The sequence below is a fragment of the Sinohyriopsis cumingii genome, chromosome 14 (genome assembly GCF_028554795.1).
Source record: "Sinohyriopsis cumingii isolate HCF-2022 chromosome 14, ASM2855479v2, whole genome shotgun sequence".
Lineage (NCBI taxonomy): Eukaryota > Metazoa > Mollusca > Bivalvia > Unionida > Unionidae > Sinohyriopsis > Sinohyriopsis cumingii.
Window position 1 is genome coordinate 102568261 of NC_142974.1, and position 25527 is coordinate 102593787.

At 35.7% G+C, this 25527-nt stretch overlaps 1 protein-coding gene and 1 long non-coding RNA gene across 15 annotated transcripts in view; one reads left to right on the forward strand and one right to left on the reverse strand.

The window, feature by feature from the left end:
• Positions 1-25527, reverse strand: part of LOC149784510 (potassium voltage-gated channel protein Shaw-like) — a 167953-nt gene that overhangs the window by 134801 nt on the left and 7625 nt on the right. The gene's annotated exons all lie outside the window — the stretch shown is intronic.
• LOC149784511 (uncharacterized) lies at positions 17034-20110 on the forward strand. 2 transcript variants are annotated; one of them, XR_016414148.1, is made up of 3 exons: positions 17034-17375; positions 18531-18614; positions 19049-20110. It is a non-coding gene; the product is annotated as an uncharacterized LOC149784511 (long non-coding RNA). The 2 variants fall into 2 exon arrangements; XR_016414150.1 differs by having other exon boundaries at positions 19454-20110.

The window sequence follows — 25527 nt, forward strand, 5'->3', positions numbered from 1 at the left end:
TCTATCAATGAACAGCTAAGGTTAGACTTATATGACCTACAATATTAACTTCTATCAATGAATTGCTAAAGTCAGACATGACCTACAATATTAACAACTTCTATCAATGAACAGCTAAGGTCAGACTTACATGACCTACGACATTAACAACTTCTATCAATGAATGGCTAAAGTCAGACTTACATGACCTACGACATTAACAACTTCTATCAATGAATGGCTAAAGTCAGACATGACCTACAATATTAACAACTTCTATCAATGAACAGCTAAGGTCAGACTTACATGACCTACAATATTAACAACTTCTATCAATGAACAGCTAAGGTCAGACTTACATGACCTACGACATTAACAACTTCTATCAATGAAGAGCTAAGGTCATACTTATATGACCTACAATATTAACAACTTCTATCAATGAACAGCTAAGGTCAGACTTATATGACCTACAATATTAACAACTTCTATCAATGAAGAGCTAAGGTCAGACTTATATGACCTACGACATTAACAACTTCTATCAATGAAGAGCTAAGGTCAGACTTATATGACCTACGACATTAACAACTTATATCAATGAAGAGCTAAGATCGGACTTACATGACCTACGAAATTAACAACTTCTATCAATGAAGAGCTAAGGTCATACTTATATGACCTACAATATTAACAACTTCTATCAATGAACAGCTAAGGTCAGACTTATATGACCTACAATATTAACAACTTCTATCAATGAACAGCTAAGGTCAGACTTACATGACCTACAATATTAACAACTTCTATCAATGAACAGCTAAGATCGGACTTACATGACCTACGACATTAACAACTTCTATCAATGAAGAGCTAAGGTCATACTTATATGACCTACAATATTAACAACTTCTATCAATGAAGAGCTAAGGTCAGACTTATATGACCTACAATATTAACAAATTCTATCAATAAACGGTTAAGGTTAGACTTATATGACCTACAATATTAACAACTTCTATCAATGAAGAGCTAAGGTCAGACTTATATGACCTACAATATTAACAAATTCTATCAATAAACGGTTAAGGTTAGACTTATATGACCTACAATATTAACAACTTCTATCAATGAAGAGCTAAGGTCAGACTTATATGACCTACAATATTAACAAATTCTATCAATAAACGGTTAAGGTTAGACTTATATGACCTACAATATTAACAACTTCTATCAATGAAGAGCTAAGGTCAGACATAACCTACAACGTTGACAACTTCTATCAATGAACAGCTAAGGTTAGACTTATATGACCTACAATATTAACTTCTATCAATGAATTGCTAAAGTCAGACATGACCTACAATATTAACAACTTCTATCAATGAACAGCTAAGGTCAGACTTACATGACCTACGACATTAACAACTTCTATCAATGAAGAGCTAAGGTCAGACATAACCTACAACGTTGACAACTTCTATCAATGAACAGCTAAGGTTAGACTTATATGACCTACAATATTAACTTCTATCAATGAATTGCTAAAGTCAGACATGACCTACAACATTAACAACTTCTATCAACGAAGAGCTAAGGTCAGACTTACATGACCTACAATATTAACAACTTCTATCAATGAATGGCTAAAGTCAGACATGACCTACAACATTAACAACTTCTATCAATGAAGAGCTAAGGTCAGACTTACATGACCTACAACATTGACAACTTCTATCAATGAACATATAAGGTCAGACTTACATGACCTACAACATTAACAACTTCTATCAACGAAGAGCTAAGGTCAGACTTACATGACCTACAATATTAACAACTTCTATCAATGAATGGCTAAAGTCAGACATGACCTACAACACAAACAACTTATATCAATGAACAGCTAAGGTCAGACTTATATGACCTACAACATTAACAACTTCTATCAATGAATGGCTAAGGTCAGACGTACATGACCTACAATATCAACAACTTCTTTCAATGAACAGCTAAGATCGGACTTACATGACCTACAACATTAACAACTTCCATCAGTCAATGACTATGGACGGACTTAGATGGCATACTAAACAATTCAGTGTCATATAAACCTGCTTGAGAAAATTTACTGGTAAATTCTCTATTATGTTGCCATACTTTTCTTTGGTATGCTATTTATTTTCGGTGAAATGGATGGGAAAAGAGTCCGCGAACATCCGCAATTTTTGTTTACAGCAATTTAAACTAAAAGTTGCCAGGAGATCCGTGAATATCCATGAAAGCGTTGAATATTAGGAAACCGCAAAATGCATTAGCAACAAAACAAAAGTAGGTAAAATGTTTTATCTTCTTTTTATGTTTGGCAGTGGGTGGGCTAGGAATATGTTATGGCACACCGTTTGATTAGAAACTCATTTTTGTTTCTACCTGTTTGTTCTGTCAATCTACATGTCCTCTACACTAGCTGAGATTGATTTCCCCGAATGAATGCCTTTTAGAACTGTTGATCAATTACCATAACAAGGTCACCTACAACAGACCCCCATCATACTCTCCAATCCAGACCATAGCAAATTCGGCCCAACAGACCCCCATCGTACTCTCCAACCCATACCATAACAGGGTCACCCCAAAATACCTTTCCCCATCATGATCTCCAACCCAGACGATAGCAAGATCAGCCCAACAGACCCCCATCACGCTTTTCAATTCGACCATAGCAAAATCACCCCAACAGACTCCCATCACACTCTCCAACCCAGACCATACAACGTTAACTCCAACAGACCCCCATCATAGTCTCTAATCCAGACCAGAACTGTAAAACCTGCAGCTTAGTAGGTGCCAGCTGCATTGACTTGTAACGCATCACGATACAAGAATATTAATGGGGATCATTTGGGTAATCATTGAGCTGTCTGAGTGTTTCAACACAATGACATAAATTACACGTCTGTTAACTGCTCTGTCATTGTCATGGTGGTGTTCTGTGCGTACATGCTGCTAGAATTTACAGAAATAAATATAGTGATACTGACTTTTACGTGGCCTTTTATAAATATATGATCATGATTTAAGTTTAACAGATAATAAAGATATGCAGCAAACAGTGATTTTAACGAGTTTATCATCCTTCCTTCCATCTAAATCAGCATATTTAGCAATTATGATTTTTCTTCCCTGCATGGTCTGGAACCAATTGTTGTTTCCAAGAAAATTCATTTTGAAATTCAGGGAAATTATTTCGTATTACAAGGAAACGTAGAAACCAACTTAAAAAAGAAGAAAACGGAAGAATTTTTTTTTAAAAATCTTGTTTGTTTAACATAATTCAATTTAACGTTTACAGAAAAATGCACTGAAAATAAAGAAAAAGTTTTTAAAACTCCCCTCCCCCAACCCCTACAAAAACTATAGAAAATGCCTCTTTGGATAGTAAGATAAAATATAGTGCTCACTATAATTTCTCTTATCTGGTCATGCGCAGTCTATATTGACATTACCATAAATGTTTTGATTGGCGACATTTTGTAACAGGAAAAAATGGAGATGTCTCACGCGATTTCATCTTGTAAAATGTAGAACTGTTATTCTAAACGTTTTGACAAATTTTAATTGTTTTGTTATTTTGTTATAAATGTTGCCTTGTGTCGTCAAAGATACTTTATAGATTTAAGAGTCAAAAGGAAAGTGTTTCATTGACATTATATCCACAATTTTAGAAATTTCTCGAGGCGTTTTTATTGTAAGTTGCCTTACATTTAGATCATAGATAGGAATTACCTAGATCATGGAAACCTATACTTAAATCATATATACGTATACGTACAGCTCAAATACCTATATTTAGATCATATATACTTACACCTACAGCTTAGGTACCTATATTTAGATCAAAGATACGTATACCTTCAGCTCAAATACCTATACTTAGATTATATATACATATACATACAGCCTGGATATCTATATTTAGATCATATATAAGTATACTTAGATCATATATACGTACACTTAGACCGTAGTTACCTATATTTAGATAACAGATACGTATACTTAGGTCATATATACCTATATTTAGATCATATATACGTATACGTAGATCATAGAAACCTATACTTAGATCACATATACATATACTTAGATCACATATACATATACCTAGATCACATATACATATACTTAGATCATATATACATCTACTTAGATCACATATACATATACCTAGATCACATATACATATACCTAGATCACATATACATATACTTAGATCACATATACATATACTTAGATCATATATATATATACTTAGATCACATATACATAGATCACATATACATATACCTAGATCACATACACATATACTTAGATCACATATACATATACTTAGATCACATATACATATACTTAGATCACATATACGTAAACTAGTATATTTAGAAGAACATTTAATTTAACTTAGCAAAATGTGTATTCTGGATGCTAAGCATAAATTCTTTGATCATACGTTTGCTACAGCTGACTATCTTTGCTCTAACGCTAACACTAGGGAAAGTAGATTACGTGTGTGCTTGTGCGTGTGTATATTTGTGCATATGTGTATATGTCCAGATCATGGTGAAGTGTTGTGTGTCACAAATCATATTAAACACATTTGCTTGGACTAGAGTGTTGTTGGTGTCTGCTCTCGAAAACTATACATGCATACTGTCAGTGATTGCAGTACCAAGAAAGTTGTGAATAAGTACTCACAATTAGTGTTTAAGTACTGAAAGAGTAGTGTAAAAGTACTCAATCAATAGTTTATAAGTACTCGAAGAGTAGTGTATAAGTACTTAAAGCTAGTGTGTAAGTAAAGTAGTGCATAAGTGCTCAAAGATTAGTGTACAGGTACTCAAAAGTAGTGTACAAATACTCAAAGAGTAGTGTGTAAATCCTCAAACAGTTGTGTATAAGCACTTGATATAGTATGTAAATGTACTACTATTGTCAACGCTATTTACTGTTGTTGACGAATATAAAATAATTACACCAGAATTGTTATCCCAATTTGGGGGTGAGGACAAGAATAATACGCATCTGGATGGCTTATTGTAGTTGGTCAGTTACAGGGCCGGCGCTACCATATAGACAAACTAGGCAGCCGCCTAGGGCGCTGATTTCAGGGGGGTGCATTTTTTTTTTTTTTTTTTTTTATTGTTTATAAATTTGGAAATTGATCTTTTTCGGGGGGGGGGGGGCGCCAGAATCTAACCTTGCCTAGGGCGCCAGATAGTCTGGCCGGGTCTGGCGCCGGCCCTGGTCAGTTAGTTTATATTACTCTTATTATGCTGCTGAAAATTTACCAATTTTAAAAAGCTCCCCTACCCGTAAAGCCCCCTACAAATCAAATTGAAAGCATCGTCTTGTGTTAATCTCAGCTTTAAATAAATTTCTTTCTGATAGTAGCAACTGGATTTTTTTTTACATAGACTTTGACGCTAATCCATGTTACGGCGCAAAGATAATTGATGGACAGTGAAATGACATAATGCTCAACTAGTCAATATATCATCTACATACAATTTAAAGCACGAACGATATCCTGGCCTTTGCAGATGGCACAATTAAACGCCGCTTCTGACAGTTCTGGTCTGGACTGGGAAGTATGGCAGAGGTCTGCTGAACCGACCTTTCAGCGTCATTAACCAGCAACTTTTGTGGGGGCGCTCACCAGTGTTTATGTACTTTCGAGAGAGTGACGTATGTAAGGTGAAATTGTTCGCATTTGAAACCTGCACAGTGGAGAGAATGTTGGCATTCCTATATGCTACTTTGATGTAATGTGGCTGACATTTCTTAGGATATTGTACTTTTGGAAATTGTACATGATCTAAGCACACTGCTAACTAAAATGACTGCTCCCTTGTGCTTAACAAAACTGCCTGAATTATTCTAAAGTACACAATCTTTAGCACCAATTAAAATAGGGAAATTAACTTTGTCCATCAAGGCAATACCAGCTTCAGAAAGTGCAATGGATGAATTACTACTGCATATATAAAATGTAAAATCGTTATCGGCTGTTTTTTCTACAATTTACAACTGAAGTCCAGGAAGTGAAAATGACTAAGCGGAGCAAGCAGGTTTTTGAAAAGGGCACATATGGAGTACGGCCAAGTTCTGTACTCTATAACCCATATTACACCCATCAATCATACACCAAAATAAAGGGAATTAAAGGTTCTTTGAACAATACATAAGATATTCAATGTCTTTTTTAAATAGCCAGTATAACTAGTGAGGACACCCGGGGAAATTCTTTTTCTTTAAACTTCTAACATTGTGCAAAATACGAAACTGTAGAGCGCCACCCTACAACCAGATACTTGGAGAAATCTCTATTATTTCTGGAAGTGCAAATAAAAAATCATTGAAGAAACTGGGGAACAAACAAAGCATTCCGGGTATAAACTTAATTAACACTCTTCTGATTTTATGGTCGATGCATACGCAAATAAAGATATTTACGATAATTATCTTCAAGATTTCTCACAGAGTTATGCAAATAATTGCTCCCTGAAATACCCCAAATATGTTAGAGCCAATAAAGCGCAAAGGATGCATAACTGAAGACACAACATTGCTCTGATGTTCGCTTTAAGTGGCTCTTCCGATCAAAGGAACGAAAAACAACACATTCGGTAGGCTATTACTCTTTGCTTTTACCGTTAATTCATTTATGACGAACGATTATGTAATTCGGAATAAGAGCTGTGAAGATAATACACTAACCAGTACCGTTTCACGAGTTCCCTATACGTATCAATTCTTAAAGAGTAGACACAAGTGTACAAAACTAAACACATGTTTGATCAAGCCTCATTTTCAAATCTGCATGTACTGGTATGAATTTCTGCAGTAATGCACTCATTTCAGCAAACCAGTCTATCTAGTTACTTCCATATGACAACATGCATCGACTTTTAAGGCTTTTAAAAGCATTTGCATTGATTGCTATTGGACAAAAATATGTAAAACCCGAGAGCTTGCAATGAAGGATTAACATTAAATAGCGTCACATCAGCACAAGATGTTGGTGTTGTGGTTTTAACGTCATTGTTCAGCACACAATAGGCTATACATGGCGGCCAGGATCGGACTCACGGTACACCTATGTAAACGCAATGATATTAAAAATTCAGTTATGTAAAATTTGTGAATACCCAAAATCAAATACATATTTATCAGTAAAGCCACATCCTTTATGACAGTTTCAGTGTAGAGAAAACCACGCGAGACGCGGCATATTCTGGATATACATGTTTGAAACACGTGCTTTCAATATTGTACTAAATACTGAGGTGCTGATTTCAGTAACGAGTTTTCCAAACTTATGACTGAAAAGGACTGACATTCCGTCAGTAAAACATTGTCTCTATTAACTACAGTTGCAACTAGGAAAAACTCTCAAAAGATTCTTTTCACTGACATCTGATTTTATTATAAAACAATATTGGCCAGCCAAACCCATATCAATTCTATTTTATCTTCGTCCATTTTTAGGCTGGTTCCCATTCTTCCATATCATTAGTATCGCGAGTCATTTAACTCGTAGAGGAAAAACCCGGCAAGAACCACAGGCTCACGGGAAGCTACTGGTATGATTTTTCACATACCCACAATGGCCGAATTGGAGACTCGAAAAACGAGAACGGTGGTGCGATGGCAGTAATCGGAAAGCCACATATATCTCTGTTAAAATAACTCAGTTATTTTAGGAATTGTGAGATTTATGAGGAAAAATGGTATATTCCAACTAACAGTGAGAAGACCATGAAAGTTCACTCTCCTATAACTGCAGAATTTAGACACAGAATTAGATGCCACAGACGAACACGATTCTGCATATTCCCATGAGAGGATCTAAATATTTTATGATAAGGAGGCTGGCTTGTGCATGTTTGTGCGTGCGTACGTGCGTATGAGAGAGAAACCTTATAAATGACCAGATCACCTCCTAAAATGAATAAGTATCCGGATTTAGGCATATGGCAAAGCTTTATATGGAGTATTTAATTATTAAAATATAAATGAATATTCTCCAGGAATAAGATTTCATTCGAAGAAAGAAAATACTGAAAAATATATTTTAGCATAAGGCAGTGGCAATCGAAAATGAATATGGAAGTGCATGAAAACTGGTAAAAATTACAGTTGTTATTTAATTATTATCAGTTTTCTTCCTTTCATCTAGAAAATTGTATAACTCCATGGGTTTAGATGTCTGTATTTTTGTGTGATCTAGTTATGCTGAAATTTACAAAATCTCTTTAAATGCCATAAACAGAACCTTTCACCGACTTCCATGGATTACCCTGCTCGCCGCATAAGTTGTTTTATTGTTTTGGGTTCGACGGCATTTTTCAGCGGAAGATAGGCGACCTCTATAAACTGTTGGAGGAAGAACACGGGAAAATCCAGAAAAGAACCACCGACCTACGCCAAGCCAATGTCACGCTTTCTCATATAATTACACTTGCCGAGTCCGAGACTCGAACTCACACGGAGATAGAAGTGATTGGTATAAAGGCAAACGTTGTCGACCAATCGGCCACTCTCTGTTCTATAAGTAATGAGACAGGTGAGAGCATCTGAGACGGAAACCGTCTGATCGGTGAAGATTTTGTCTGTTTTCGCGTGAACTACCTACAGTCCGATATATTCATCACTGCTGGTTAAATCTATCCTAAAATAAATGATACCGTAAAAGCCAAAAACTTTGCGGTGAAAGCATGTTTAAAGCTATTGCCACGGTTAAAGCATTTCCATAGCTACTGCCACGATGAATGCTTGTCTATAACTATTAGCAGATTAGTCACGTTGGATTGTTTCCCGTCGTTGTTACATAATTTGCATTGTTAGAAATCCCCAAATAATATGAAACAGAGAAATCATAAAATGTTACGAGTATAATTTGGCTATAAACTTACTCATTTGTTAATCAATGTTACTGAAAATTTATGAACAGACTCGCTCATACGAGTCAAATACAATGTGTAGACTGATTTATTCGAATCGGATACAATGTGCATAATTCATGCGAGCCAATTCGAATGTGTACGCTCATTCATCCGAATCGAATAGAATGTGTAGACTGATTTATTCGAATCGGATAGAATGTGCATAATTCATGCGAGTCAATTCGAATGTGTACGCTCATTCATCCGAATCGAATAGAATGTGTAGACTGATTTATTCGAGTCGGATAGAATGTGCATAATTCATGGGAGTCAATTCAATATCATATAATAAGATATACAAGATGTTGTTCTAACTCCAGTGTGTAAGGTTGCTCATTACCATTGACATGTTCTTCCTCAGATACAACTGCAAAAGAGAATAACGGACGGGTAAAGATACATATAGGAACTGAGATAAAATGTCAAGTACCAAGATGTATGTGAAACATACATGCCTGCATCTATTTGGCTCCATAATTAATTTCATGTTTATCATATGGGTCGATATAAGCGGTCCATTTCATGATTTCCCATTAGTTCTAATCAAGAGTGAGTAACAGATGGGGTTATTTTTCTGTAACAAATGGCGAGTTCGATTGGGCAAACTTGTTTCTCGTATGTACTTGTATGGATCGTAACAAAATGGCACTACTGCGCGCAACAATCGATAAATCAATTGAAGCTTTGTTAACTTGGTCCATATAACTCTCCTTTTTAAGTGATCTGAAGGAAAGGCAAACACGCCAATCAATCCAATGAAGAAAATAGTGCCGGATGGTCGTTGAGATGGCTGGGTTATCAAGTAAATTGGCTAAAACACTCGAAACGTTCGTCATATTGATGAAGAGGATTTTATCTCAACGGTTTAGCTACTCTGGCATAAATAAACACTGGCCCCTCGCTTTGCTAATCTGCATAAATATCATTTGCACTTTTAAAAAAAATACTACGTGTACGTTTAAGTAATATATATATATATATATATATATATATATATATATATATATATATATATATATATATATATATATATATATATATATATATATATCACATACATTAAAATAACATAGCATTTAAAGTGTTGGCATAAAGCAAACTGATATACCAGTATTACTGGTATATCAAATTGTGATCCGCCCATGGCGCAATAATACGAATATATAAACATTCTTTCAACTGCAGGCTCATAGATCAATGATGACTTTCCACTCATTAAGCATTAATGACGTATGAAAATACTATAAAAAGTATTAATAGTCCCCGTTTACTAAATGAATTTGACATGGTACACAAGTTCATCGCAATCCTTTCTATTTTCCGTTCCCCTCTCCCCTATCATGCATTAGGGGAAACATATGCAGAAATATGGAGTGAGAGAGAAGGAAACTTCGAGTTGGATGAAAACCTTAAAATTGAACTTGCATCAAGTGACCTATAAGAATATTGTTCATCGTAAAGGTATGTTTACACTTTCCTTGCGATCTATCTAGAGTGTTCATAATATCAATGATACATAGTTGCCTGTCGACTCTACAAGTAAAACTTGTCGGTTACCAGGCATACATACTGTAACGTATTTAATGCTTTGTTGTTGTTGCTGTTGTTGTTTCCTAAACCTATTATAATGTCCTAAAATCAATTATTATTTTAATTAAATATGAAAATGTCCAAACGGTACCCCCCTCCCCCATTATCTCTGGACCATCGTAGCAAGGTACGGGCGAAAGTCCACGAAAATATGAGCGTTGGGGATTTTCGTTTGCGTCACAAGACGAAGTTTTTGGACCAATGAATGATGGTTTAAGTCATACCGTCCAAAGAAAAAGGAGAGAGAGAGAGAGAGAGAGAGAGAGAGAGAGAGAGAGAAAGAGAGAGAGAAAACATTTTATGTTCTTTAGTAATATTAATTAAGCCGAATAACGACTTGGATCAAATGTAAATATATCAAAATATCTTAATTACCTCTTGTTGGTTAGTCATTTCGCTTAGTTTCTAATTTGCATACAACAGTTCGTGAATGCCTGAACGCCTCAGCGTTCAGTGTGTGTACAAGAAGCTAACGTGTGTTTACTGCTCTACTTTCTTCATAAAAACTATATTTCATGTTTTAATCATAAGTTTGTCTTATATTGATCTAATCAATGCAAAATAAAAATAGAAACTCAAAAAGAAAACAATCAACTTATCAATGCGCAAATGTAACTGTGAATAACAAGAAAAGGCATAGAACTACATTTTGTAGCGGACACATTCACAGTGACGCGAGTTCATTCACTCGCTCAATACGCAGTTGCTCGAAGCATATCTTAACTCCGTTCAAATAACGTGATATTAATAAAATATATGTATAGTATGTACGCTGTATCAATGATATAATACTCGTTGCATAAATTTTTCATTAAAAGGAAACTCGGCAAGCCTCGTTTCCTTTTAATGAAAATTTATACATCTCGAGGTCGCGGGTTCGATCCCCGGCCGAGTCATACCAAAGACGTGTACAAATTGTACTAACAGTTGCCTCGCAAGGCGCTCAGCATTAACAGGTTAGTGTTAGGTAAGGTCGGCTTGGTGTCAGGATAATGTGGAAGGGTGGGGCATCATGCTACATGTCTGCGGCATGATGCCCAAGTGCTAGACATCACTATAAAACTGCCCCCACTGCGGACATCGTAGCGATATGACATAAAAATTGCTAAAGCTAAGTTAAAAATCCAAACACACACACACACACACACGCACACACACACGCACACACACACACGCACACACACACACGCACACACACACAAGCACGCGCGCGCGCGCTTTAGTGGTTCTGTCTACGGTGACGGATTTGATTAAAAAAAAAATATTGGTAATACAAAAAATTGAGACAGCCGGAATATTAAAATAGCTTAGAATGAGCAACAAGATATTAAACACTCAAAATCACAGATAAGAGCAGACACTAAAAAAAAAAACAACAATTATTGCCTATACTCGCTTGTAAGACGAGACTAACCGCAAACATAATATACCCTGATTCTGTCCTCGTCTAATGAACCGGTATATCTAGGTCTGCACTGTTTGTTTTACTGATTACTCATGGTAAACTGCATAGACCCAGATTGCATATCTGGGTCTCAGCAGTTTGACTCGTCTTATAAGTGAGTAAATATGGTACCGAAAAGTCTTTCTCATTAATGTGAGGCTTTGTTACATATGCCTCTGACATCCACAGTATTCCTCTGACATCCACATTATGCCTCTGATATCCACATTATGCCTCGGACAGCCACATTATGCCTCTGACATCCATATTATCTTTCTTGCAGAAGCTGCGTATATCTGCTTTGCACAAGAGGCGTGTTTATTTTGTATCTCTCAACCCAGCCACTTTCAACGATGAAAGCTAGAAGAAATGGAGATTTGATCTGTTAACACATTTCTTTGATCAGCCGACACGTAATAAGCATATAATGGTGATATTAAGCGAGAATCCAGTCTAATGATGGTCCAAACAGCCACGTTCCTGCTGGTGCTGATCAGGACACATTTTCAAGGCACAAATCACCATTATATCCCATCTGTTTACTGCTATGTTTCTCAAAAGGATATACCCTCCTCACCCTCGCTTCCACCCCCGGGCCACTGTGATTTGCTTTTAAATCATAGAAGTCCCCTTATACAATAGTTATATTCAGACTTAGGAAAGCGAGGACTATCTATGAATGCATAGTGAACTCTGAGTCTGTTTTTTTTTCTTTTTTCTTTTTTTTTTTGTTCAGCGTGGTTTTGGGGTGAAAGTCGATAACATCAGCTTTTCAAACTATTCGAAGCTACTCAAAAGCCGTAATTTCCTACCGATAAGAGTATGCGGCTGCACAGAGCTAATTTCCGGATACACAGGCAACGTAAACACGTGACTGATTTACATCCAAGTTCAGGCTTGTAGGTTTAACTTTACTTCAGATACCAGATCACGCACATCTTAGGGTTCAGTCTTGATACACGCTTTGTCTGGATAGACCTAGTGTACATACAGCGCTTCTTTATTTCCTGGGCTGGAAAATGGCGTGTTAATCTTGCTATGAACATTTCACGCAGAAAAATTCTAAACGTATGCCAGGACATAACTGCCCATACATTAACTCCTTGAGAGTGGAACGATTTTTTGTAGAATGCAATTGTTCTATTGCGTGTAGGGATGAATATGTTTATTTCCTCCTTGTTATATATATATATATATATATATATATATATATATATATATATATATATATATATATATATACACACACACAAGACGCTGTCTCATCTGTCTTCCCAAAACATATTTCTGGGAGAAATATGTTTTGGGAAGACAATAATTCAGCTCTGTTGATTTGATATTACATGAATACAAAATAAAAGAGACTTCTACTTGCAATAATAATAATAACAACAATAATAATAATCATCATCATCATCGTCGTTGTCTTTATATTTATATCAGTGACAATCTAAAGTAAAACGATAAAAGTATAGTGCTTCTAATTTTTTCGTAATGGGAACATGATCAAGAAGCGTTTTCGGCTGAAATGAAGAAATAATTCAAGCAATTTTAATTTATGAAAAAGCCTTATGAAGTGATTTATCTTCAAAACATTTAATTTATAAGTATATCCTTTTAATACATGTATTTCTTTACGGGCCTGGCTAACAACTGTCTTTCATCAGATGTAAAAACAATGTAAAGGAATGCAAATTATTTCACTGTTTCTAGTTGTGTCACCATAAGTAAACTCCGAACGGATTGGAAACCTGCCACCTTTATTGAATATCATAACCTTTTTTTTTTTACAAATGTCTACGTAAAGTTTCGAACTATTGCAGCACTTCTTCAAAGAAGTCTGAACAATTTTGAAAACATCTACGAGAACTTGTACAATATAACAATGTTATTAGCAAAATCGAAAAGCTTCAGGATGATATGGCCTCTTAACCACAAAACGATTGAAAATAAAAAAGGCGACAGACACTCACCTTGCCTTATTCCAGTGATACGTAACCAATACTAAACATTGTAGTCTACCTCACATTGGACAACAGTATCAGACATAGATTTAATAATATTCTGAATTTTTCCACAAAGGTCCAGTCTAAAAGGTTTATGCCTTAAAGGAGACCAGAAACCAATGGAAATATAGAATAATAATAAAAGTACTATAGCAGAAAACCTTATTCTGAAGTATCATCTGCGACCGTAATGCCAATATTTAAATATTGGCTTATCTTCTAGGAGCTGAATTTCCGTGACCTCGTATGCAAAATTTCCGCGCCTATTCGGTTACTTTCGGGATGTGACATCATAGTAGCGACTCCAGCAGCCCAAGTGGAAGTTGCCAGAGTAAAAGACAAGACCATTTTGCGTTGCTTACGGGTGTATTAGAACATTAAGAAAAGCCTGTGGACATTTTTTTTTTTTCTTTTCCGAAAGATAAAGGCATAATGAAAGAATGGGTCCATTATTACAAACAAGTCGATTTCAAAGCAACACCATACAGCACTATGTGCTCGTTACATTTCTCAAAGGAATGTTACGAGAGGGATCATGAAAAAATAGCAGCTCAAAGATACGCAAATGCTAGGCCTAGACTAAAAGTTGGCGCTGTTCCAGACATACCTTTGTACATTTTAAATCCTGGGAAACGTGTGAGATACGAAAATAGGCAGAAGGACGAGTAAGTGACCACAAAATGCAACAATCAATCCACATATCTTTTATCTAAAACAGCAGTGCTAAAAACAAATCTGATAGCCCGACACCCTGGGCCCCTTCTGGTTTTAGTACCGGCCCATCCTGTATTCAAAGTGAGGTGCCCGTCAGGCTTGTCGAAACAAAAATTGTTTGCCTGAGGAAACTTTGATCGCGCTGGTGAAATGAGTAAATGTATTTTCAAGATGTTGACATACATGCCTTAACACGGGACAATCTAAATCAAATCACCACTGTCCTAGGTGAAATTTAGATTTGATTTTAATCAAATGGAAGCTTTGCTAAAAATAAGATTCTAAACCTGTCGTGTTTCGAGAAAACACAATTTTCAGTACTCTTATAACAATTAAAAAATTTTTAAAAAATGCATTATATACATGTAGTATGCATAAACAGTAATCTGTAGTAATTGGAACTGATATAAAACTATTCCTTGGGCAGTTTAAAAAGCAGCGATTAAAAAATAAGAGGTCAAAGTTTCACATTAACTGTCTGACAATAGAACGGGGGGGGGGGCTATTGACCCCCACTCCCCTTGCCCCAATGTGCGACCGCCCATTTGACGTGCCTTTTCTCCCTGTGATACGCCTTATTATTACCCCTTGACAAGCCCCTTTTGCATATTCTGGTCAGTTCTGGCTAAATTGCAAAATAGCTCAAGTTTTGATTTAAGTACGCAAACAATAAAGCCAGCGTGACTAATGAACATAATCCTTATCTTTGCATTGATCTTGTGAAAAGGACTGCCCTTCGGACATACTTCAAAAGAAACCATGTTCGACAGTGTGTGTATGTGTAAGCACCAGCAATTGATTACCAAATAAACGATGCCTATTTTGTTGTTACTTACGATTCCATGGACTTCATTTTAACAGTTCAAATCTGCAGTCACAAGTTACCGTACATGTGACAACTGTTTTTCTCAAGTTTTATGCCCCACCTTATTTCCTAATGTTTAAGTCTTAATGCATGTAACACTGTTTGCTGAATAAAATATTTATTCAGAATTTGTTCTTTAGGGCCACATATACTGCATGGTAAATTTTGTTTTATTCCTTGTAATTTAATCATGGTAATTAAACTTTTCATATACGGTAGAGGAATGTCAGGTGTTAACTGGCCGAGCTTCTTTGGCGGAAATGGAGATGTGATTTTGTTTGCAGAGAAAATTTCAAAGTGATCATTCATTTAAACTAATTGGTGACAATTTTATTCTTTTATTTTTTTTTTTACTATAGTACTGTTGTAGTTGTTTTAAAAAAATCTGAAATTTACTTGAATAATGTTTAATCTTCACGTTCTATTTACTGAAGAAGAAAAAAAAAGAAGAAAAAAACTGTTGTATGATATTAATTATTTCGTCCAGCGCCGGGTTTAGACGTGTGTGCGTGTGATTTGAAATTTTAATGTAGCTTTAACAATTTTTCAGTCATATCGCTACGATGTCTGCAGTGTGGCAGTTTAGACTGTGGATTGCATACGTTATATTTAAAAATGGTTTGGGGTTGGGGTTTTTTCTTCTGACAAATGAAAATTGAGACATAATGTAATAATCGGGACTTCGCTGCGCAAAATTGAGAGATACTACGAGATCGGGAGGTAGATGAGGAAATACCCCCAAAATCGGGAGGTTTTTCTCCCGGATTGAGAGTTGACACGTATGAACTGTCTGGGCTTGTGGAATTTCATTCAGGAATTTAGTTTATTTAAGTCACCTGCCCGGGGCCTGTGTCTAACAAATTTCTTTTAGCACTTACCAGTACAGTACATAAACTATTATATCAGACTGTAGATTTAACTTTTGAATGTGCAACCCAAATGTGATCTCCTGTCCACCTCGCTCGCCAATGTTTATGTTTGTATTCGAGGACTGGCTAGTATAGCGTCACGGTACCACGTGATCTGTTTTCTCATCAAAACTCGGAAAAACTCGGCAATTTACGGAATCGTGGTATCTTCCACGCAATATAATCACTACCCGCTTACGATATTTAATTTATAAACATTGCAGTCAAATTAAAATCTGTAGAGAATTACATACGCAAAAGGAAAATTTTGATTTCTAGTCCCCTTTAAATCATGTTTCGTAAAGTAATCAAGTGCTTTAGTAAAATAAAACCACAAAACAGGTAGTTTCCTTGATTAATTTTATATAAAAGTAAATCCATGTAAAATAAAAGCGCTATCAAGAGTATCATATTTTTAGCACACCCTATCAATAATGTATTAGAAGGAGACAAATATGATATGTATTATGTCCCTTTTGTGGATATTTTATACGACCGACTATGACAGTAATGAATAGTGTTTTCAAGTATGCAACAAATCAATTACACGCGTCGGATTTATCTGAAAGTTTTGGCAGACGTGCCACTGCGTTGCTGAGCGGTTTGCATGCAGGCAGCATATATTACTCTACAAACTGAACTGGTGTGATGAATCATGTGCACAATTGATATAAATATAGTAAACAAGGACAAGTCATTCCCTGAATCAAGGATCCTTCATTTCTCCGGTGACACAAGATATGTGACAAGCAGGACGAATTTCATGGATGTCATTACCGAGATTCCTCAAATAAAAGACACATTCATATATTGACAAATCAAATGTCGATTTAATTTCAAAAAAGGAATGACCGTTGCTATTTTGAGGTAAGAGCTTCATCAGATTCAGGTTTGTGAATGATGCCATTTAGAGCTATTTATGTATTTTAACTACGTGTGAGTGATGCCATTTAGAGCTATTTGTGTAGTTTAACTATGTGTGAGTGATGCCATTTAGAGCTATTTGTGTATTTTAACTATGTGTGAGTGATGCCATTTAGAGCTATTTATGTATTTTAACTATGTGTGAGTGATGCCATTTAGAGCTATTTATGTATTTTAACTATGTGTGCACGCATTTAACGGAGTATTTCCAAAAGTGGTGAAATCATTGGCCTAAATGACTTGACCGATTTACCTATTTACTATTAAATGAATTGTTTTCCATGTATTGATGTCTGGACAAAGGCCTTTGCCACAAACCCCCACCCCCACCCCCAACATGCCAAAACGCTGCTTCATAATCTTTGTCGAAAATACTATTACTATTTGTCGACGAAAACCAGTAATAAATCAACCCTTAAATGTAAATTTAAAAACAAATATAGCAATAATCACATTTTGTCAAGTTAAAGTAGAATTTAATGTATTTATTCCCAATCAGCTTACTGGGTCTGAAGAAGGACACACACACACACACACACACACACTACATAAATAAAGCAAACGTGCATGCTACTTCTGGGCCTTCACTACCTGATTTATAGTAAGTTTTATCCCATTTTGTCCTCATGAGCGCAGACTGATACGTTGTTTTACGTTTATTGGTTAATCTTGTTTTTTTGGATCTCAGAACGAGTTCATTTTGTTATCGATGTGTTTAAAAAGCCTATACAACGATAATAACGTAATATATAAGGATTCGTAAGTTTAAAGAACACAGAGTAGTGCAAAATACGTTAAGCAAATATTTTTTCAATTATTTTCTATGTTTAGTATAACATAACTTTCACTTAAAGACGTCATATGCAAGACACGAAGCACGAAGAAAAAAGTGCTGCCATTACACTGTAGGAATATTGATTACTTTGTTTAAGTCAAAACATGGAGAGGAAATAATATATTTTCATCTCAAAAGAGTGTGCCATAAATACTCGCGTGTACGTCACGTCCGACTGTAAACAACACAATCCATGATATGCTGTCGCATAATGCGCGGACAGGTCAGGTTATACAATGTTTTGTTCTTCTGATTACTTATAGAAAACCGCATTAAAGCCACATCCACCAGCAAATCTGGGTATATTCAGTTTGAACTTGGACTCGAGTTATACACGAGTACATACGGTAAGTGAACACATGAAATAACCTCGGACATGAGGATCTATGACACAAATGCCACTTGAAAATATTTCAAGTTCGCCTAATTCTATATAATTACCCAATACGTCGAAGCAACATTTGCAACATACCATGAATACTAATATAACATGTACCTCTGAAGCCAAGAGTTACATTTATGTGTTTTGTAAACGATAACAATGCTCTGTGTGTGTGTGTGTGTGTGTGTGTGTGTGAGAGAGAGAGAGAGAGAGAGAGAGAGAGAGAGAATATGTGCGAAAGAATGTGACCCAATTAAGTAATGCCACCAATTTTGAAAGTAATTGTTTCACAATATGAGAATTGCGTTACAAACGTCTGGACAAAATGGTATCAAATATATTTTTATATTTCACATCTTTGCCTGAGATAGTGTAATAAACTTCTTTCTCTGTTTGTAGATAATTCATACATCTGATTGGTGATCAAATGATCCACTAAAGAACCATTTCTTCGATTTTACGGAGCCCTATCCAATACATGATGACTGAAACAACCATGCATTCAGTAGTTTACATTAGCTTGGAAACCATATTTGATCAGGAATAAAAGGCTAAGAACGATATATTCTGACCATCTGATATCAAAGTTTCGAATGTAAAGTGTATCCTTCTGTACTCAGTAAAAACAATTGTAGGTGCCAAGTTCACATATGAAAACGCAGCTTCCGGATATATATATATATATATATATATATATATATATATATATATATATATATGCATGCATGCATGCATGGATGTATGTATGTATGTATGTACGTACGTTACTGGGAATCTAGTCAAAACGAGAAATTATGCTTTCAGAGACATGTAAGAAGACGGAGCATGGTCCGTTGTTCACAGAAATAAATCTGAAAAGGTTTTGGCCAGATGGTGAACTCCGTCTGATGAGAGACAATGAATCTGTTGCTGAAAATGTCTATTAATGGCCAGGAGACATATGTTTGGAGAGCAGAGAATAAACAGACAATATCCAGTGAGGGTTAGGTGGAGATTTTATCGTGAGAGGAGTTACAATAGACAATGCAATGACGTCTGTGTAAATTACAGAATCAAATATTGGTATCAAGCCATATGCAGTGCTGAAAAGGAAACATAATAATTAAAAGAAGCGCTGATTACAAGTCACGCGGATACCAGGCTCACACTAATCTTGGGTAAATAATTTTATAGATAGGCAGTAACAAGCAAACACGTTTCCGGAAATTAAACTGGGGGTTAATATTTGAAAGAGGATACGAGAGGGCGCGTGATTGACTTTTAAGTAGACAGAAATCTAATTCTGACGGCAAACGAAATTTGACTTCGAGCTTTTCATTGTGTATCCAGTGGTGTAAATGTTTTGGTAATAAATGACAATATCTTATTGGAAATCAAATAACTAATTAATTCTTGAAAAACAATAAATATTATTTGATGGAATCGCAGTTCATTTTGGGAATTAAAAGGAATTCCTTTTAAGTCTTGTTTATGATGTAAGCACTTCACTAATGGATACCGGCAAAACACACACATATATGCACGCACGCACGTACATACATAGGCCTACATGTATGCATGCATGCATCCATGCATACATACATACATACATACAAATGGTACATACATACACACATGCACGCACGCGCGCGCGCACACACACACACACACACACGCGCAGACACGAGTGGCCCAGCGGTTTCAACGCTCTCCTTTACCGATAACTTCCATCATACCTCTGTCCGCGTGGGTTCGAGTGTCGAACTCTGACAGTGTGGTCTATATGAGAAAGCTTGCTAGTAGCTGCCCGCTGGTAGACGGGTCTTGTCGGGTTACTCCTACACGAACTATAATGGCCACCATACGCCGAAAATATCTTAAAGCCCAAAACAACAACAACACACAAAATTGCTCATCAATTCACTGGTTTGTCTCAATACCAGGAAATATGAATGAATGCGAAAATAGCATTTAAATATCGGATTTAAGGCATATATAACATTTAGTAAATGCTACTCATCAGAGATACAAAACAAGCATAAAAAACATGAAAAGTGAAAATACTGAAAGAACTAATCCACGTTGATCAAATGCTTCCATATCCCAGTGGATATCTGTTTCAGATAAATGGTTATATCTTTAATGTATTTTTATATGTTTCGAAACAATTTCTCTTTTTGTCGCAATAGTGCAGGACTGTATCAACGTGGTATCCTCATGCTATAATCAAATTAATAATTCATTAATTGTATCCATGCTAAATACATTACGTAGTAAGTCGTTAATGATGTGTACACCTGATCTAATGCGTTTCAATTCTGGAGGTCTTGTTTTCAAGTTAATATCAATCATCACCATTTGATTAAACAGTATAAATAAACCTACACCTATCAGTGGAATTCACGTTACATAATGCAGTAATGGAACATCGTATCTCACTACACATGAGTCAATTTTTTTAACTATATTCTTTCTCCACATTCGGTGATCTATATGCACGTATGAATGTATGAAAACGCGTAGTTCTATAAACATTTGTATTTATGAAAAACACGTACTTATATAAACGTATGCATGTACGCAATAAAGTTATTATATACACATAGTATGTCCTAAAACACGCAGTTTTATACAAATATATATGTACGAAAACTCGTATCTATACACGTATACATGTACGAAAACACAGCTATATATCCGTACGGATGTACGAAAACATACTTCTACACACGTATGCATGAATGAATATACGAACTTCTCTATACACGTATGGATCTACGAAAACTCTTGCTTCTATATAAGTATGCATGTAAGAAAACACGCATTACTATACACGTTGGCATGTATGAAAACACCTACACTATACATGGATGCATATATGAAAACACGTACTTCTATATACGTATATATGTTCTAAACTACTTTCTTCTACACATGTTTGTACGATAACACGTATTTGTATATACATTTATAAGTAGTTCATTCCTATGGTAATGTCATACGGGTTCACATATGTACAAATACTTTATTGACCAACAAAAATGGCCGAACGTACCTTCGCTTTCAATATGCAATGTAGTCATGACTGCCAACATCAGTTTAATGAAATACGAGGGTGAGTTTAATCTGCAGTCAACAATAACCATACGTAAACAGACATTCCACCAGAATGTACCTGCAGGCTTTAATTAATACAAATTCTCGTTTAATGTTTTGAAAATGCAGAACAATGTATATGATTTTTTTTGGAGCAGGGTAGGAGTGGGGTTTAACGCCATTTTAGGCTATGCATGGCGGCCAGTGTATTTGGTGGTGGAAGAACCGGGAAACCTCGAGAAAAACCACCGACCCACGGGAAGGAAATGGCAAGATTCCCTACACATCCACATTGGTAAAGCCGAGACTCGAACCCCATTTAGTTGTTAGTTGATTATACAATTATGACAAAAATTGCTGAACCCAGTGTAATTAATGACTTGCTGACCCTAATGTATCCACCATTTTAAACAGGTATACAATTCCAGTCAATGATTTCACACGTAAGGGATATATTTTGTAGTTGATAAAGTGTCCATGCGTTTTTAATTGATAATGTCCATGTGTACTGAAAATGGTAAGGGGACGATATTATCTTTAAATTTAAAGGCAGGCACACAAATAAAACCAGAAGGCTATTTCTAATTGTCAGTGATATTTATCCATACAGGATGGATGTTTGACGTCATGCTAAAATATCGTTCCCTATTGTAAAGGAAAACGAACTGCTTCTGACAAACCGATTGTATAAAAAGTGAAATGTATTGGAAATCAAAATTTACTGAAACTTCGTATTTAGCAAATTTGTTAAGAATATTTTCTCAATTTCGTTTGCGCAACATACCGCTTGTTTGATGCACTGGATGCAGCCGTCTTGGTAAGCTCGTCATTTGCTTAACCTGTGACGTTTTCAGTCGTTTCCGGTTGTGTGACGTCATTGCAATTGGTTGAAAGTGACTCGAAGTTTTATAGTTGTTAGAAAGACTGGATTTAAAGCTGGATGTTATTTGATTCTATATGAAAAATTACACATATTAACAGCATCTCGCGTTATATTGATACCTTTCCATTTTGCGTAAGAATCATTTATTACTATCTTGCCCAAGTGAAAAGCGGGAAATTGTCAGAATAGGTTGAACATATCGGACAGCCGTATGAACTGGTTCGTATTTACGTAACTTGAATTCATTTTCATTGTTTACGCCTTAGTTTCATGACGCTGTACTGTCTGGGTTTGTTCTTTAACAGCTGCAAAATATAGCTTATGGCAACAACGAACTGACAGTCCAGAGTATCAGTCATAGACGTAATGCGACTTAGTAAAGTAAAAACTATAACCATCATGGCGACTTAGCAGCCAAACTATCGAAGCGAATGTTTGAAATTAGTCGATCATATATTTAAAGCATCTCACTGAATATGATTAATAGTTTTGAATATATTTCCATTTACTAAGCATATGCAACAAATATATTCATCAAAATCACACGGAATATCAATTTACTAATTTGTGAATGGAAGCGTACCTTAAGAAATCATGAGAGCTGGAAACTCTTCAAGTACCACAAGATAAATCGGGATATATGCAAAATATTTTCAGAGCTTACGTACCGTTTGCAAAATATGAGCAAAAAGTAAGTGTGGAATATTGTTCCTAAAGTTTCTATAACAGAAGTAGGAGTCATATATCTAACAATCAGAAATTTGTACATCTTCTACCCACGAATCCACGTCCACAATAAAGCAAGCTTACACATTATATAATTTTTTTCAATAAAACAATCATCATTGAACAGAGACATTTGGATTCTGCAAAAAAACTCAAAAAGCCATTCTCAACTTGAAAATTGGTCAGTGTGTACAAGAGAACCAACAAACATGCCCTCTATGGGATTTTAACAAATTTTAATCAAACGTTAAACAATGGCTGATGCCCACATAGAAAGCAAATGAGTATCAGATTAAAATCATACGAAAAAATGTTTAATGTAACGCGGCCTCACCAACCACTCTGATACTGGCTTCTGAAAGATATGCCAGGTAAGACACCCGGTGGCCCGCATAACTAAGCAGACATTATGTCGAACAGATTTTAATAGTGTATATCTATTTTATTCAGTCTCTGTATAATGCTTAATAAATAGATAAAGATCAACACCAGTTATAGCTGGAGAATACAAGTGAATGCAACCCCTACCCCGTATTCCCTTCGACTATAAATGTCTGAAAATTGTTAAAATCAAGCCAGAAGCTTCGATCATTTGGTATGCAGAACTTTTGTTCCATCCTGAAATTAACATGGCTGCATGAACGTACCAAACCAGAAACGAGGAGATGAACCAGGCAAGATAAGATAGTACAGGAACTTGTAAAAGAAAATGTTAATGGATGGGTTTCCTCTATAGAAGGGAGATGGGTCATCAAAACAGAGGCAATATTGTAGAAATCAGGTCGGAAGAAAAATACTACAATATCCTGGTACAGAATAACATAATAAGTACTTAGAGATACAAGTAATATACATTTTGAGAAAGTAAACAAGATGGCTCTTAAGTGGTTCAATCGTATGTTTGCTGTAGTCATATGCACGGTGTCACATGAAGGAAGGAAGGAAGGAAGGTTTTATTAGTAAGTATCAATTTCTAACAAATAGTTCCAAACATTTAGCTAGGTTTTAACCATTATTAAAGAAAACCCCTGTCCAGAAGGATGCCGCCTTTCATGGTATGTCCATCTTGCTATATAAGTTTTCGTCATTACTGCGTCACATTCAGTACATAAAAGACCTATAACACAGTTTTCTCCAACATCCTATTTTAATTATTTTGTCCATTGCACACAAAAAGATCTAAAAAAAACTAAGGGTCGTATATTTGTTATTTGGACAAGAACGTAATACGGCAATGCACAGATTACTTCTCGACTAAGATGGAACAGACCACTGAGAAGTAGAAAAAAACAACAGTACATTTATAAGCACCAATTAGTTACGAGGAACCAAATATGATGCTTACGTGAACTTCCTGTAAAACTACAGGCGTATATTGGACGAATTACGTAATAAGTAGCTCCACCATGACTGTGCCTAGACTAATTAATATTCAGATGGACACATAATACCAGACAATTGTAAATTACCAGAAATTTACCGTTATTTTAGATGTGCTAATTATATCATGAATACTTGTCACTAATTAAAGCCGCATTGCCAAATAATGTCGATAGACGTCTTACGTTTTGTTATCAAATCCTCACCCAGTACCATTATATAATCAGTGTTGCATTATCTGAGATCAACGAAAAAAAGAGGCTTACACTTCCTATAAATATCCTGCTTTAGTGATAAAATACGAAAATACGATTCTGCAACATCGACTGACTCGAATTTGCAGATTATTTGCAGAAGGGAACATTATTATAATGCAGCCTTTTACCGATATTTTGACTGCGTCAGAAGCCTCCTTGTACTGACAACATGCAAGTATTCGTCAATTGCATCTGTGAGATTATTGATTGCAATTTACACTTGTATGCAATGCACACGTGCTGACTTTTAAAATGAAGAATGTCTTTTGTCTACCTTGTTAGAAGGAACTCTATTAACGCACGTACGCAGTGCTTCAGATTATGTTCATCAAAAAGTGAGATCTCAATACTTGGTCCATGACATATACAAATGTATTTTAAACTTTTGAGATAAAATAAAATGACTGGTTTCGTTTGCAGAGTATAACTTCATGATGTCGGTCAATTTATATTGTAACTTAAGGATGCCATGGGGATTTCATTCCATCATAAGGTTAGTGAAATTAACGTGCAGACAGGATCGTTAGGTACTGGCTTGCTGTGTGCTATGAGAAACA